Source organism: Gossypium hirsutum, chromosome D09, assembly GCF_007990345.1.
Source record: "Gossypium hirsutum isolate 1008001.06 chromosome D09, Gossypium_hirsutum_v2.1, whole genome shotgun sequence".
Lineage (NCBI taxonomy): Eukaryota > Viridiplantae > Streptophyta > Magnoliopsida > Malvales > Malvaceae > Gossypium > Gossypium hirsutum.
Window position 1 is genome coordinate 6,988,819 of NC_053445.1, and position 18,637 is coordinate 7,007,455.

Here is an 18,637-nt window from a genome sequence, read left to right on the forward strand (position 1 = left end):
TAGATACTGTAACGTGAAACAAAAATTAAGCTAAATGCACTGTACCCTACTGCCCATCCAAATCCATCCTCTAAATAATTTAGATTTAGACGCCATCTCCCTTGCGACAAAATTACGTGCAAACTCTTTCAGACAAACAATAAGATATTATTTTTAGTGAAAGTTTTGTCGAGATTTGAAATACTTATAAAAATGTAAAAGAATGAAAGGATTAGCTCAACCATCAACACATATATAATTAGATTTCTGAATATATGTGTGATTAAGAAAGTCCAATATAGGTTTGTATGTATGCAAATTGTTTATAAATTAAAGAAAAGTTTGGAGAGTTCTTTTAGTCAAAATAATAGGATCAGAGAAGATCTGCCGGTAGGGACCTTGAAATTATTAATGTTTTTTCGCTTTAAAAGAACTCACCAATTAAACGTTTTTCAGACCTGTTTTCAGAGTTTAAGACAGGAATAAGCTTTTAGTTGATCGACGCAAATTTGAATCAATTATGAAAATCAAGTTGTTGGGTTCACATTGTCTTATTTCGGTGAAATTATGGTTTTGGTTTTCCATTATGTTAAAATTTAAGTTTTAAGCTTTTAATTTTATCTCGAAAAGAAGGGAGGAGTTATCTAAGTTTTAACTATATATGGACCTAATGTAAACAATGCAAGTCATTTACTACTATACTAATGGCTAATTAATTAAGTTTTTATTTTAATTTAACATAATTTAATTGTCTTATTTTTATAATGTATTTGATATAATTAATTTTTTAAAAATAAGGTATGAGATTTTTTAATATCCCCTAGCATTCGCTCTATATGTAAGTTTTTTTATTGGATTAAATTATTTGCTTGGTTTTAAAAACACACACATTGAAGCACTAAGTCGATGTAAGCTTTTGGTTAAAGCTTACTACAAGTCCAACACCATATTATAAAATATATTTTTGTAATACCCTATACCTAGTCTGGTCACCGTTCCGAGCTACAAAGGGTCACAACTGCAAAACTTTAATATAATTCATATTTTAAATCAAACATAACCAAAACAATTCATTATCAATCATTTCAATGCTTTTTAATCAAATTAGGAATTAAATCGAGCTTACGAAACATTTAAAACAAACCGGGATCAATTTCGGGTTAAATTGAAACTTCTAGGAAATTTTGAGTGAAAAGTGTAAACAAGGGTCACACGGCCGTGTGACAGAGGCCAGCTTGTGTGGCTACTCCACACGCCCATGTCCCTAGGCCATGTAACTCACTATGACTGCGTGGACAAATCCCATACAAAAATTTAAAGGAACACACGGCCGTGTCATTTGACCATGTGGGACACATGACCGTTTGACAGCCCGTGTGTACCTAAAACTACCTTAAAAAACAAGCCATTCCACATCCAAATGCTTGGGGATCTATACTAAGCAATAACCAACAATAAAACTCATCCAAAATGTGCCTAAACAAGCCAAAACATACCAATTCACAATCAACTTATGTGCCTAACCAATATGCCCTCATTGGCACCACAATTCAAACATCAAAGTAATCCATAAAAAACTAACATAATCTCATATTTCATAATAGCTTAAACATACCAACTCACTAACATCCATTTTACCAAGCACAACATTCTTACTCAATCACAGATAATGACCATTTTAATTTCACCAAAATACTAAATGCTAGCTACCATTAATTAACATATTATACCAACCACATCAACAAGTATCAAAATGGTAATCACAAGCTACCGTTCCACCATAAGTTACTTAACAACCAAGGGTTTAAAATATATATGGATACCTTAATTACATGCTGATAACTCTTAAAAAGAGTTATATTTCATGCCTTTAGATCTAGCTAATTGCCTTTACTTAGGAAAATTTAGTTGCATTTTAGGACATTTCATTAGTATTTTTCTTATTTTAGCATTACATTAGGAGCTTGGATTGTACATAAATGTTAGTTATTTTTAATTGCTTGTGGAAGGGTTGTATATAGTGGTGGAATGGAAGATGCAGGATGAGGAACGAGAAATAAATTAGTGAAGGTTTGCTAGGGCAAAAGGTTGGACAGTTTGTCAACACAAATATCGTGGCAATGCTGGGAAGATGTCTAGTCAGCACTCAAAGCATACCAGTCTTAGGCCCAGTTGAACTTGTACCAGATATATCTACCTAAAAAAGAGGGAAAAAAATTATGGGCTATTGGGTTTACCCTCAAGAAATGATTATAAAAGCCAAAGGAGGAAACCCTAAAGGGGGTGAAAAAACAAAAAGAGAAAAAAGAGAGATCCTCAGGCAAAAAATAGAGGGTAGCGGCTGAGTAAGGATGAGAATAGGAAGACAAAGGCAATCCTTCTTAGCCACCATAGAACATTACATTGCTAGAGTGTGGACTAGATAAGTGGAAGCTATCTTCCCGAAGTTCTTCTGTTATTTCTTGATTACTCTTCATGAATTGATTTGATGGAAACGATGTTGAATGATACTTTGGATTTTTAATTTTAATTTCCAACCCATGAGCTAAATCTCATAGAGTTGGGATTACTTGATGAAACTCTCATTTTCTTTAATGACTGAAGCGTAGATCTGCTTTAGTACACTGTTTCATTCAATGGTTTTTTACAAAATTGCATGTTTGCAAACTCTAAACATAGATGGATGTACAACATTTAAATTAAATTAATCTAATTCTGACAAGGTTAGGTTAATGAGATTGAAATTGAATGATATGAGCAAGTGTTCGACTGAATACTTGTAGTAACCTCTAGATATAGAGCATCATTCATACGGAAAGAAAACAAAATAGTGTAGGGTACCATGCTAAAGGCCTATAGACATATATCGCTTAAGGTAAGGTAACTTGAGGTCTTGTTCTTAAAAGAAGCAGATCATTTTAGAACTCTTTTGAGCAGTAGGTTGAGTATGATTTTGTCGAGGCATTACTGTCAATAAGGGCAAATTCTTAGTAATCCCGACCTTCCAAATCAACATCATACGCCCTCTATCCTTTGCCATAGTAGCTTCGCCATAACAATTTTAGTTGTTTACTTGTTCGTTTGCATATTATTCATGTAATTATTCTCAAATTTGCCATTGCATTTTTACTCTTGTCTTATCATAGAATTATTTATCAGTTAAACATATTGCACACATCATTATTTCTTCAAAGTACCATTGTATTCATATCATTATTTTTGTCATAACATTAATCATACTCATTATAATAACTCGACCATTTTACACCTAGTCAATCCATGTGCAGATGATCTTACTTATCACTTTATTACTTGATTTGACGTGTATACTTGCACAATTCGTATATCATTTCACACGTGACAAGTTTTTGGGGCCGTTGCCGGGGATCGACAAATTGGTGAAATTTGGTTTTGTTATTTTCTTTTGTTTTATTAGTTTTAGCTAACTTAGTTGTATTTAATTTCTACAGGTTTGCCATCAGTGTATGAGAAGAGTCATTCTTGTAAACGAAGAGTACCCTTTTGACCTAGAGATTGAAAGAACTTTACAAAGGAGAAGAAGAGAATTACGTAATATGGCTAGGGAAGGGAATGATCCTAGTCTGAATGATCCATTTAATCCAAATGGTTTTGATGTTAATCCTCCTATTTATTATGTGATAGATGACTGAAACAGAGCAATTCAGGAACATGTTGTTCCAATTTTGGATGATTTGAATCCAGGAATAGTCAGACCACACATACAAGCTTAGTAATTCAAGATGAAACTTATAATGTTTCATATGTTGCAAACAGTATGACAATTTGGTGGATTACCTACTAAAGATCCAAGACTGCATTTAAGATTTTTTCTAGAAGTCTGTGATTCATTTAGATAACAGGGTGTTCCCGAAGATGCTTTGTGGCTTAAATTGTTTCCATACTCTTTGAGAGATCATGTAAAAGCGTGGCTGAATGCTTTGCCGTTAGGAATAGTGACATCATGGAATGATCTTTGCCAGAGATTTTTGCTACGGTATAATCCACCAAATATGAATGCCAAAATTAGAAATGACATCACATCTTTTCAGAAATTGGAAGATGAAACACTATATGAAGCTTGGGAACAATTTAAAGAATTACTTTGAAAATGTCCGATGCATGGATTCCAACATTAGACGCAAATAGAGATATTTTATAATGGGTTGAATGTGCATACGGGGATGGTAGTTGATGCTTTTGTCAATGGTACCTTGTTGGATAAATCTTATAGTGACGATATGAGATATTGGAAAAGATTGCCAACAATGATTATCAATATCCTACCATGAGAGTTGGGACAGGTAAGAAAGCTATTGGTACTATGAAGCTTGATGCAATTACTTCGTTGACAGCCGGGGTATATTTTTAGCTGATATGATCAAAATAATGAAGAAGCCCACAACAGTCTAGGAGATAAAATCGACCAAACTATCGTGTGTTTATTGTGGTGAAGGCCATATGTTTGATGAAAGCCCATTAAACCCAACATCTGTATACTACGTGGGTAATTTTAACTAGAATAATAACCCTTATTCTAACACCTACAATCTAAGGTGGAAGCAACATGTGAACTTTAGTTGGAATAATCAAGGTGCGGGGAATATAAATAATGTCATGACACATAATGCTAATAGTGCATCGCCTGATTATAATCTTCCTATGTTGAGGCAAAATGTTCAACAGGGTCAAACATCATCTTTTACCTCCACTGAAGCCTTGCTGAAGGAATATATGGCCAGTAATGATATTGTCATTCAGAGCCAAGCTGCGCCCTTCAAAGCTCTTGAGAATCAATTGGGGCAGTTAGCGAATGCTTTAAATTCGAGGCCACAAGGAGCATTTCCAATCGATACCGATAATTTGAGAACACAAGGGACGGAATAGTGCAAGGCCATCACTCTAAAAAGTGGGACACAGCTGGATGACGTTGTTCAAGACACCACTGTAGAAGAGGACAACTCCAGACTCAACCATAAAAAGAATTCAAAATAAATTGAAAAGCATACTACAGTTGAAAACAATAAATAGAAGAATGTTGCAGCAAAATAAGATCATGTTGCCAACAAAAGTGCCACAACAAAACAATATCAGCAACCTAAAGGACGACCACCTCTACCTTTTCTCAGCGATTCCATAATTCTAAATAGGATGTTTAGTTCAAAAGATTTTTAGATGTTTTGAAGCAATTCCATATCAACATACTGCTAGTAGAAGCTTTACAAAAGATATATTGTTAAAGAAGCATAATTTGAAAGAATTTGTGACTGTTGCTTTCACTGAAGGGTGCACAACAATGTTGATGAATAAATTAACTCCAAAGTTGAAAGACCCAGGGAGTTTCACTATCCCATGTTCAATTGGAAACCATTATGTTGGTAAGACATATGTAATTTAGGATCGAGTGTAAATTTAATACCTATGTCTATTTTAGGAAGTTGGGATTTGGGAAAGCAAGACCTACTACGGTTATGTTGCAATTGACTAGTCGATCCAATGCACAACCGGAAGGTAAAATTGAATATGTACTGGTAAGAGTAGATTAGTTTATTTTTCTTATAGATTTCCAATTATTCTTGGAAGACCTTTTCTTTCTACTGGCAGAACTTTAATCGATATGTAGAAAGACAACTGACTATGAAGGTAAATGATTAACAGATTACCTTCAATCTATTTGATGCCTTAAAATATGCTGACGAGAATGAAGAATGCCACACCATTGGATTGATAGAAACAACAGTAGAGGAAGAGTTTGCAAAATTTTGTCATAGTAATGCTGATAATGATGAAGACTCACTTGAGCAGAGTGACGCAATAATTTTTGAGGATATTGGTGAACTTATGGAAGCCAAGCAGTTTGTGGATAGACCAGGGAAGAAGTTTGAATAATTGGATTTATCAAACTGCTATTTTAATCCTCTTAAACCTTTTATAGAGGTACCTCCCACACTAGAGTTGAAACCTTTGCCGCAACATTTAAAATATGTATATTTGGGAGATAACAACATTTTTCCGGTAGTAATTTTTACAGAGTTGACACCTGAGTAAGAGGCCAAGTTGGTAGAATTCTTTTGGCGATCTAAGAAGGCATTAGGAATGACCCTTGCTGATATAAAGGGAATTAGCCCTGCTCTTTGCATGCATAAAATTTTGTTGGAGGATTGCCATAGTAATTCTATTAAACAGTAGAGAAGACTTAATCCGATCATGAAAGAAGCTATGAAGAAAAAGATTATCAAGTGGCTTGATGCTGGCATTATTTATCCAATTTTAGACGGCTCATGGGTGACTGGTGTCACAGTAGTGAGTAATGATAAAACTGAGCTTATTCTAACATGCACTATCACAGGATGGAGAGTATGCATGGATTATAGGAAGCTTAACAAGGCAAATAGGAATGACTATTTTCCCCTACCATTTATTGATCAGATATTAGATAGATTAGCTTGGAAAGTTTTCTACTATTTTTTGGATGGCTATTCAGGGTATAATTAGATTGCTATAGCTCTCAATGACCAAGAGAAGACCACCTTCACGTGTTCATATGAAACTTTTACATTTAGACGGATGCTATTCGGGTTATGTAATGCCCCGACAACCTTTCAGCGTTGTATGATGGCCATATTCTCGGTCATGGTGGAAAACTTCTTTGAAGTCTTCATGTACAATTTCTCTATATTTGGCAATGATTTTAAGAATTGCTTAAAATATCTGAAATTGGTTCTGTGCCGTTGTGAAGAAACAAATCTTGTTTTGAACTGGGAAAAATGCCACTTCATGGTTCGGGAATTTGTTCTAGGGCATAGGATATTGCAGCGAGAGATTGAAGTAGACAGAGCAAAAATTGAAGTAATAGAAAAATTGCCACCTCCCACCAGAGTCAAGGTTGTTACAAGTTTTTTAGGTCTTGTGGGATTTTGTAGAAGATTCATTAAGGATTTCTCGAAGAAATCTAAACCATTATGCATGTTGCTGGAGCAAAATAAACCTTTCAAATTTGATAAACATTGCTTGGTAGCTTTTGATGAATTGAAGGAACGACTGGTAGTAGCACCAATTGTAATAGCTCCAGAATAGATGCTGCCTTTTGAACTCATGTGTGACACCAGATATTATGTTGTGGGAGTAGTGTTAGGGCAAAACAAGGAAAAAGTACTACGTGTTATATATTATTTAAGCAGAACCCTGGCGGATGTGTAGCTTAACTATACCACTAAGAAAAAGGATTTATTGGTTGTGGTGTTCGCATTCGATAAATTTTGCTCTTATCTAGTTGCTACCAAGGTCACAGTATAGACGGATAACTCTGCTATTAAGTATTTAGTGAGTAAGAAAGATGCCAAACCAAGATTAGAGATAAAAAATGGAATGAAAATCAAGTGGCTGATCACTTGTCAGGTTTATAATCTTGAAATGAAGATGGCAATGAAAAACTTTTTAAAGAAGACTTTCCAGCTGAGCAACTGTTAGTTGTCATGGCCTTACCTTGGCATGCCGATATAGTGAACTTTTTAGTAAGTGGTCTGATGCCACTCGATCTCAATAGCCAAAGAAGACGGAAATTCCTTCATGATGCCAATCATTATTATTGGGATAAACCCTTCCTATTTAAGCATTGTGTTGATCAGATAATTAAGAAGTGTGTCCCTGATAACGAAATACATAACATTTTGTAGCATTGTCATTCAGCTCCTTACGGAGGACACTTTGGAGGAATGAGAACTGCTGCCAAAGTACTTCAGTCAAGATTGGATTGGCCAAGTCTGTTAAAGGATGCTCATGAATTTTATCAGTTGTGTGACTGTTGTTAGTGGACATGAAATCTATATAGGAGACATGAAATGCCTCTTCAAAATTTTTTAGAGATTGAGTTGTTTGATGTATGGGGAATAGACTTTATGGGTCTATTTCTATTGTCAGTGGGCAACCTGTACATACTATTGGTAGTGGATTATGTCTCTAAATGGGTCAAAGCTGCTGCACTTCCTACTAATGATGCAAAATCAGTAGTAAAGTTCTTGAACAAAAATAATTTCACAAGATTTGGTACTACTATAGCTGTTATTAGTGATGAAAGACCTCATTTCAAGCTAATGGCTAATGCCTTGCATCGATATGGGAATGGACAAGTTGATATTTCTAACAGAGAAATTAAAAAGATTCTAAAAAAAGTGGTGAACCCAACTCATAAGGATTGATCATCCAAACTGGATGAAGCTTTGTGGGCCTATCATGCTGCATTTAAAACACCATTGGGGATGTCACCTTTTAAGCTTATTTATGGAAAGTCAAGTCATCTACATGTTGAGCTCGAGCACAACGCATTTTTGTCTATGAAAAATCTGAACATGGATTAGGTAGCTGCTGGCCATAAAAGGTTGTTAGAACTAAATTAAATGGAAGAATGCAGGGCACAGGCATATGAAAATGCTAAACTGTACAAGGAGAAGACCAAGCATTGGCATGATAATAGAATTATGCCAAGGCAATTTGAACTAGGGCAACAGATGTTGTTGTTCAACTCTAGGCTCAAATTGTTCCCTAACAAATTAAAATCTCGTTGGTTAGGTCCCTTTGAAGTAGCTCAAGTATACCCGTATGGATCTGTTAGTATCAAAGACCTAAAAACGGGATATTCAATGATGAGCTTAAATTCTCCAATACACTTAGAACATGTGACAGTGGATTAGGTGAATTTTTCTTGGGTTAGGTTGCTTGAAGATTACCTTAAGAAAATGAGATGTCCTAAGTTAGTTTTGGACTATAGCAAGTATTTTTTAATGAACTGAGAAACTTTTGAAGCCAAACTTAGTCATATTGCCACAACATTACTTAAATAAAGGACAATAGACACTCCAATGCTTAGAATTACCAAGTAAGTCAGCACCACTTTGTTTGTTCCATCGTGTTGTTGACTAGAAAGGTGAGTCCAAGTAAGAGTGTGTAATAAAGAAAAGAAAATTAGGGGCACTCCACTATAGTAATAGGCTGACTAGCTAAGGAGGTTGTTGTTTGCTCCATCCATCTTCTAAGTTAAAAGCTTTAGCTTTAAGAGTGATTTTTATTTAAATTGTGACATGATTTAGTACTAGATAATTCAGTGTATGCTCCATTGTGATTATCAAGTCAAAAAAATTTGTGACATGCTAAATCCCCTAATATACTTAAAAAAAGAAAACAAAAGAAAGAAAGAAAAACAGAAAAATAGAAAAAGAGAAACAAAAACAAATACAAATAAATATTTTGCGTAGGCTTAGAGCAAGGGTTACAAAGTAACTTGAGTTTACATAACAAATAAACTGAGTAAATTAGTAAATTTTTGCTATGGCTAGAAAGCACACTTGGAGTACTTAGGAAAGTTTGTTTTTAGAGAGCACTTTTCTGCACTACCTTTATTGAGCAAACCTTTGAAACTCGAAGAAGTTTTTAGAGATAGAAGATTGCTGAGAATTGAAGTATATATTGTTCTTTGAATGGATTGGCGCTACAAGGTGGTTATGTGCATGGGTAAAAATTGTTGCATCCATGTATATTTTTCTTGAGGGCAAACAATAACTCAGGTTTAGGGGTGTGATAACTCTTAAAAAGAGTTATATTTCATGCCTTTAGATCTAGCTAATTTTCTGTACTTAGGTACATTTAGTTGCATTTTAGGATATTTCATTAGTATTTTTCTTGTTTTAACATTAAATTAGGAGCTTGGACTGTACTTAAATGTTAGTTATTTTTAATTTCTTGTGGAAGGGTGTCATGTGGTGGTGGAATGACAGGTGCAGGATGAGGAACGAGAAGTAAAGGAGTGAAGGTTTGTTGGGGAAAAGGGATGGATAGTTTGTCAACACGAATGGCGTGGCAATATCAAGAAGATGTCTAGTTAACACTCAAAGCATACCGGTCTTAGGCCCAGTTGAACTTGTACCAAATATATCTGCCTGAAAAAGAGGGAAGAAAATCATGGGCTGTTGGATTTACCTTCGGGAAAACGATTATTAAAGCCAAAGGAGGAAACCTTAAAGGGGGCAAAAAAACAAAACGAGAAAAAAAGGGAGATCCTTAGGCAAAAAATAGAGAGTATTGACTGAGTAAAGATGAGAAGAGGAAGACAAAGACAATCTTTCTCAACCATCACAAGACATTGCATCGCTAGAGTGTAGGCTAGATAAGTAGAAGCTATCTTCCCGAAGTTCTTCTGTTATTTTTTGATTACTATTTGTGAATTGATTTGATGAAAATGATGTTGAATGATACTTTGGATTTAAATTTTAATTGCCAACCCTTGAGCTAAATCTCATAGAGTTGGGATTACTTGATGAAACTCTTATTTTCTTTAATGACTGAAGCGTAGATCTGCTTTAGTACACTGCTTCATTCAATGGTTTTTTGCAAAATTGCATGATTGCAAACTCTAGACACAGATGGATGTACAACACTTTTATTAAATTAATCTAATTCTGACAATGTTATGTTAATGAGATTGAAATTGAATGATATGAGCAAGTGTTTGACGAATACTTGTAGCAGCCTCTAGATATAGAGCATTGTTCATACAGAAAGAAAATAAAACAATGCAGGGTATCATGCTAAAGATGAATAGACATATATCGCTTAAGGCAATGTAACTTGAGGTCTTGTTCTCATAAGAAGCATACCATTTTAGCACTCTTTTGAGCAATAGATTGTGATGGTTTTGTCGAGGCATTACTATTAGTAAGGGAAAATTCTTAGTAATCCTGACCTTTCAAATCAACATTATACACCCTCTATCCTTTGTTGTAGTATCTTCGCCATAGCATTTTTAATTGTTTACTTGTTCGTTTGCATATTATTAACGTAATTATTCTCTACTTTTCCATTGCATTCTTACTGTTGTCTTGTCATAACATTATTTATCAATTACACACATCGCACACATCATTATTCATTCGAATTACCACTTCATTCTTGCTATTTTTGTCAAAACATTAATCATGCTCATTAAAATAACTTGACCATTTTATACCTAATTGACCCTTGTAGAGACGATATCTCTTATTACTTTATTACTTGATTTAACGTGTATACTTGGACAATTCACATATCATTTCACACGCGACACATGCCACTTTCAATTGTTCCAAAACAATAAAAAGACTACCAAAAAGATAGCGGATATGTGTGTTCTCTTGAGCTGATATAATCGATATCATGATCTCGAGAAATCTACAAGAATAAAATCAAAATGAAGTAAGCTCATGCAAAGCTTAGTAAGTTTGTGAAATTAAACATATCATACATAGAAATTTAAATACAATAATACAAGAACATAGCGTAAGATCAATGATCATAATTCACCTATCTCAATCAATCGAGACAATTCAACCTGTAACATTTACACCATCAATTCACCATGTTATTAAATTGTGATATGATACATAAACAATCAATTGGCCCGGAGAACAATAGTAAGTCACTTCGGATACGTGGAAGAGAAATATCTAGACGTGTCAAATTTAGACAGTAATCGACACCTGAAGCTTCAGAAAGTCCACAACACATGCTTGACCTCGTGCTATCGGTATAGAGTACCCGATATAATTATTCACTGACTCAAAGCTTGCTGGGCACAAGGCCTGATACAAGTACACTAGCTCAAAGCTTGTTTCTTACTAATGACTTTTCATTTCTATTCCGACTATTTACCAAGTTCACACGGGTCACTCATACTTTTCCGATACATTTTAATCTCAAGAATAATCTTTCATCCAATTAAGCATTCGATAATTATCACAACAACTATTACTTTAGTAAATAGATAATAAACAATTAATTATACTATAAATTACATAATACGAACTTACCTGTGCAGTAACTACCAGTATTCGATGATGATTATTCAATTGTCTTTCCCTTCCCACGATTATCGACTGAACTACTCGTTTCTTGATATGCACTAGGAATAAGCTTGACCGGACCTTAGTTTCTCCTAGTTATGGAGTTTCGGGTTTCTGTTTCTCCAGAATAAGGAAGATGATATTTGTTTAATTTTTATTATCTTACGTTTTAATTAGAATTACAAAATTTCCATTAGTTGTTTCATTTCTAATTTAAAAGAAAAAAAATTATTTACCTACCATCCACTACTTAATAACTAAGGTCAAATTGCCACAAAATTGCCATTAGTTGTTTCATTTCTAATTTAAAAGAAAAAAAATTATTTACCTACAATCCACTACTTAATAACTAAGGTCAAATTGCCACTTAAAGCCCTAAATTCATGATTTTATACTCATTTAATACAATTAATTAATAACACTAAACTTTTGTAGCTTTTATGTTTTAGTCATTTTACCTAATTAAAATAATCAAACAATAAAATCAATGTACCGAACTTTTATATGACATTACCACAACCATCCAGATACTACTTAAATAAGAATATAACATACTAATCGGATTTGTGGTCTTGAACCACGACTCACGATACCACTGAAAATGGGCTTTACAATTTTAGTACCTTTAATATAAAAAAAAGTTAGTCTTTGTACATTTGAAATGATAATATTTTAGTCATTGTGCCTTAATTTTATTGTTAACAAAATGACATGGTTTAAAAGTGACTGATATAACATTAAATCAAATATTAAATTCAATTCAATTGAAAAGTTAAACAACAATTCTGAAAAGTGAGTAGATATAAAAAAAAATTGTTTTTATCCTCTCTAGTCTTAGAGTATAAACTTTGCCAGGAATAGTAGCCTCTACATGACTCGCAAATGAATTAGTGACTCCCGTGACTGCCTCTGCCACTGGGACCACCTCAAGTACTACCATGACTTTGAGGTGGAGAACTTGATCTTTGAAATCACACAGGGGTAACATTAACCGATTTCGGACAATCCCGATCATAATGCTCCATCGAACTACATCTAATACATGCTCCGGTCTTAATCCAACACTCTCCTTTTGGACTCTTCCTGCAGTAATCACACTGAGGTATCCTAATAGTATGACCAGGACAGTCTATTTTGGCTATTGGAGTAGATGGCTGTCTATACGCTTCTGCTCTCAGCACCAATCTGAAGTGTAGTGGATCTCCCTTGACATCTGAAATCTTTAGCTCGTTTAGAAGGTGGCTATGAGCTAGAACCAATCGACCTCTTTCCTTGAGCTTTATCATCCACTTTCTCTTTATCTAACCCCATTGCCTGCTCTACTTTTTTGGCTCTTTCTACCATATCAGCAATCTTTGTAATCCTATGAGAAGCCAACTAAACTTTAATCTCATATCTCAATCCCTTGCAAAAACATTTGCAACTATCTTCCTTAGTAAAAACCAATTCTGGAGCAACTAGCTTCCTAAGTAAAAACCATTTAGTTCAATAAACACTTTATTCCTTTCTTCTAGATATAGTTCTCCAACATACATCTTGTTAAACTAAGTTTGAAACAACTCTCAATTATTCTGATATGCACAGTGGGAACAAACCACTATTCTCCACTAATGAAAGACATTTCTTTGTAGTAAAGACATAACACATTTCAAACACTCAGCTGGGGTGCATTCTAATTGTTCAAATATCCTTTCAACTAATTCTAACTATTCTTCAACAATAGAAGGATCAAAACTGTCACGCCCTAGATTTTAATTATTTAATTGTGCTAGTTCAAGTTAAAAGTGAATTAATAGTCTAGTGGTTAAGAATGATAATTGTTTCCATAATGTCCCAAGTTCAAGCACACCTTTTTAATTAAATTTTTGGCAATTTGAGATAGTGTGAACACCCTTGCCGTCCAACACTTATTACCATACTAGGAAAGATTCTTTCTTTGATTAGAAGGTCAACTTTCCCAAAGTTCTCCCCTTTTCACTCCCACGATCCACTTTTGGTGCCATTGTCCCCTAAACTTGCCAAAATCTCTCCCTTACTTTACCTTGGCCGACCATGCAACTAGACAATTCACTTCATCTTTTATTTTATTTTTTCATTTTTCTCTCATTCTCTCCTTTAGCCGCCCCCTCTTTGCTCATCCCATTTTCCTTTCAATTTTATTGGTTTCACCACCCTCCTTTTCCATTTCTCCTCCATTCCTCCACCACTAAAGGCCATTGCACCTCCATTGGACCACCACCTCTCCGTTGTTGTTGTCTTTGTCGTGGTGCCGCCATCGTCGACCACCACCAAAATTTTTGATTTCTCTTCTTTTCTTCCCCTCTTTTTGTAATCAATTCTTTTAACATCTCAAATTTGAATTTTAATTCATTAAAGGGTTATTCTCAACCAATTTTTTTAACTTTTTATTTTATATCATAGTGTTGAATCCTCCTCACTAATAAACATATCGGGAAAATTTGTTGAGTCCTTTTTCATTCGCTCTTACGTAAGTATGGAAGAACCTTCATTGACGATATTCTTTTATGCTTTTATTTTCAATTAGGATGATACTAACAATTCATTCTATCGTGTTTTCGTGAAGTGCTATTCAAAGTTTCGAATTTGTACCCCCACTTGTAGAAGAGTGCGATTAGGCGAACGATTAAGGGACGTTGCTGAGGGGGAGCATTATTGTTTTTGGTTGAAAAAACTCTCCTAATATGTTTTGTTCAAAAATTTTCCAAAAGGGTAGATTGTTGATGTAACCTCCCAAATCCGACCTAGAAGTTATGGCAAGATTGAAAAGGCTACATTAGCCACTAAAATGGCTAAGCTAACTTACGTTATTTTTGAAGACTTTAAATGAACTCATTTTAGAGAAAAACTGTAGTTGTACTTTGAGTTAGTTTTAAACCATTCATTTATTAGGTCATTTGTACTTAAGATGCATTTTATTATTGACAATGTTGTTTTAGAAAATAAATTGTTTGTTCGTCGCTTTACTTTGCAAAAACTTGATGTTAACTAATGCAACGGAAAAAAAAAACATTACTCATGTCATTTTGGAAATCTAGTCGCATTGTTGATTTGCTTTTTTTTTTCAAAAATAGTTTTTTTACAATGCAGTGGATGTTAGGTAACAATGTTAAATTTTACTTAAGCCAGATATCATGCATTTTTCGGTTATTATGTTTAAGTAATCCAAGCATGCAAAAATTCCCAAATGAAAAGTTACCAACCCACAGACTAGAAATAATTAAAAATTGCAAACTAAAACAAATAGAGACTTATTAATAATACTTATTAAAAAAGGTCCAAGGCCCAAGGTGATACTCTGTATGTTGGGTCCGGTCCTAGTTTCAAGGTTTACCTAAAAAGTTAAACACTATGGGGGAGTGAGCTTATGAAAGCTCAATGTGAGTCGAACAATTTTTTAAACAAACATAAATATCAAATACAGTGAGATATCTTAACATTAATAGAAGAACACAAAACAGTCATTGGAATTTCATATCATTACATAGCTATTAAAAAATTGATGTCAAACGGTGTAGGAGCATGGGGTGATGCAGATGATGCAATGTAAAAGTTCCTACCCAAACCATCTGAGTGTTACACACCACAAGTTCCCCAAAACCTATCTACCAAAATCCAACGAGTGTGAGTAAAGCTCGATGTAGTAAAACCATTGAATGAATATAATTGCAAAAAATCTACCAAATAACGAATAAATGCGATAAAATTGCCAAATCCCCTCGAATCTTTGGTGCAGCGCACTGACTACGAATAAATACAAACTTAATATGCCGCCAAATCTCTATGGAACTCCTCCGTCAACCACAATAATAACCCACCCCAATGCACATGCAATATGCCATACAATCTCATACATAGTCATAAATAAATACTTTCACAATTTATTGGCATGTACAATATGTCCTTGAATTATCAAATACTTTTAGTGAATAGGACCATTGATCCAACTTTCAATTTACTATCAACGTGGTATCATTTAACAAATCACAATTTCATGTAGGAATCTTTCAAACATTACATAACAAATTACTCATGCCAATTTATCATGCATAAGCCTTATTTTCATTGAAAATAATGATATACAAACAACCAATCATACATCACATTAACTAACCATTCATAACAATATCAACCATGCAATCATTTAATCAATTTAGCAACTTTGCTAACATGCCAAATAATTAGGCTTGAAACATGCCAAATAATTAGGCTTGAAACATACCTGGTTCGACCACTTACAAGTTTAATTACTTAGATACTTAGCCAAGACCAATTACCAAAATAAATCATCAATTATATCAATAACTTCATCATTATCAATCAAGTAATTGAGTTGGGACCCACACCTTATTTTACGCTCTTTCACAGCACACTTGTAAATATTGTGGTTTCTCTAATAAGCTTTAAAATTAATCTAAATTAAGAATCAGTATTAAACTCAATTAATATGCCTATTAAACATCCCATAAACACCCACTTATGGATTCAATCCAATCAGTACAATTATAACTATTTTTTGAATCCAAACTAGTTAGATTTCTTACATTGAATTGATATGAACCGTACACGCGAACGTCTTTTGGCTTCATTGTTGATTTGGGGCATTTAAGTCGACACCTAGCACATTTAAAAATTGTAAATTGTTATTTAATCAATTAACAATATTTATCGAATATCTAAACTGAAACTATAAACTAGTTTACAATCAACCACACATACGCTTCCCGAATTGTCATATCTGAATTGCCGATTGATCAAGATTAAATTTCCCTAATTAAAACATAATTAAATGCTAATTGAAGGGGGTTCAAGATCCCAAAATAATGCTGGAAAGAAATGGGAAGAAATTAAAGGAGAACAACCCCTTTTCTTGCCTATAGGCATATGTATCACCATCAATGATGGCCAAATTAGGGCTGAGTTGAAATCAATTTTAAGATCACTTAGGAGGCTGGAAAAATACCCACTAAATATTAAAAAAAAATGAAATTCCAGATCTGAAAATTTGGGTTTTGAACCTTCAAGATTTATCAAGAAATTGAGAAATAAGGAGAACTTACACAAACTAGTTGATAGGGGCGGCAATGACTCTTCTTAGAAACAAGGAGAATCATTCTTGGAGATCCAAAATTTCAGATTTGGGGCTAGAAAATTAAGGGGAAAATGGCATTAAGATGGAGGGGGAGATGGTGCAAGATCTTTTGAAAAAAGAAAAGAAAAGAAAAGAAAAAGAAAAAGATGGTAGATCAAGAACTGTGGGTGGCAGCCATAAATAAGAAATGAAAAAAATTAAAAGAGAAGAGGAGAGGAGAGGAGAGGGACGGCTAGGGTGGGGGAAATTGGACTAAAGGCTGATTATTTTGTCTAAAAATAATATTTGTACTTAGGTCTAAAAGGTATGGACGACACACACATTAAAAATACGAGGGATTTTTGCAAGGGAAAAGATTCAAACTTCAAACCTTAGTTTAATTCCATGCTTTTCCATTTATCAATTAACCACTAGGCTATTTCTTTATTCTTGAAATAATTTTACAATATTTATTTTAAAAGAAATCATGCCACATACTATTTGATGCAAATTTTGTAAAATATTAAAAATGATGCGAGAGAAGGGATTTGAAATTAGGTTTCAAGGAACGTTTCACTAACACTTAACCAACAAACCAATACCTCATTCATTTCTTAAAAATGTGCAAATAATCTAAAAAATTAGGCATGACCACTCTCTCTCGGTTCACAAATCTGATTCTACTAACCCTTGATTTTTGGGATTTGACAATTGAGGCATTTTTCATTCAATGCCTAGACCAGTGCCAAGTGCCTCTAAGACTAATGAACTAGAAAACTGCCATGTTTGGATTGACAAAGTTTGGCAGCAAATATGGTTGGGTTGTGATCTTCTTGGTTGATTATGATTCTTGCCAACTTATCCTTGATATACAATCTACCCATGCATGGTATCTCGAAGATTTGTTGGAATTGGATCAAACTCAATTAACATCCATGAAATTGAGGAACGAATCAAGTTGATCAATGGGATGATATCTTTAGCTGATTGGAAGACATATAATTCTTTATTTATATAATATTTATCTTACTTATGTAAAGAGATAATTGATTGTATAGATGAGATTATGTTAGCATGTCCATACTTATATAAAGTATGTGAACTTGTACAGGTTTTTGTACATGAGTTGAGGGCACTTATTTTGTTCAATTAGGAACCTAAATTGAAGTGGATTATTCTGTAATAATCAACTATGTTACTTGGTTAAGTGTCATAAGTTTTCATAAAATTGTTTATACCTTAGGTATAAAAGTGAGAAGTCAACTGACTGTTAGGGCTTGAATTCACTTATTGTACATGGTGATAAGATAGTGAATATTTTCTCTAAGAAAGGCCTCACAAACATAGAGAAACCGAACTGCGAAAACATCTTTTATATTATTTTATTTTCATTGTTTTGTACTTCAAGTAATTAGAACTGGTTTTGGAACCACTTGAGTTGTTTGTCAAAATATTAATTAAGATTAGAGGTACATGCAAGAAATAAAACTTGATTCACCGTCAGAAATGGAAAATGCAAAGAACTGAGGTAAAGCAAATGTGAAACCAAGAAATTCGGTTTTCATCATCATGGATTGAAATTTGATTTGGTCAACTGAAACTTTAAGAACAGCTGTGGGCAAACCCTTTCATTGGCGAGTTGACTTGACTACAAAAACAGTTCTAGAGCTTGGTATTCAAC

General features: G+C 34.0%; 1 long non-coding RNA gene and 1 other non-coding gene across 2 annotated transcripts; both read right to left on the bottom strand.

Annotated features, from left to right (window-relative positions):
* Positions 1 to 4,019: 4,019 nt before the first annotated feature.
* Positions 4,020 to 4,126, bottom strand: LOC121221506 (small nucleolar RNA R71). Its single transcript, XR_005918898.1, has one exon. It is a non-coding gene; the product is annotated as a small nucleolar RNA R71 (small nucleolar RNA).
* Positions 4,127 to 15,131: 11,005 nt separating this feature from the next.
* Positions 15,132 to 17,250, bottom strand: LOC107892329 (uncharacterized). The gene is made up of 3 exons (XR_005918444.1): positions 16,946 to 17,250; positions 16,430 to 16,502; positions 15,132 to 16,299 (listed from the first exon to the last, which is right to left on the bottom strand). It is a non-coding gene; the product is annotated as an uncharacterized lncRNA (long non-coding RNA).
* Positions 17,251 to 18,637: the final 1,387 nt, after the last annotated feature.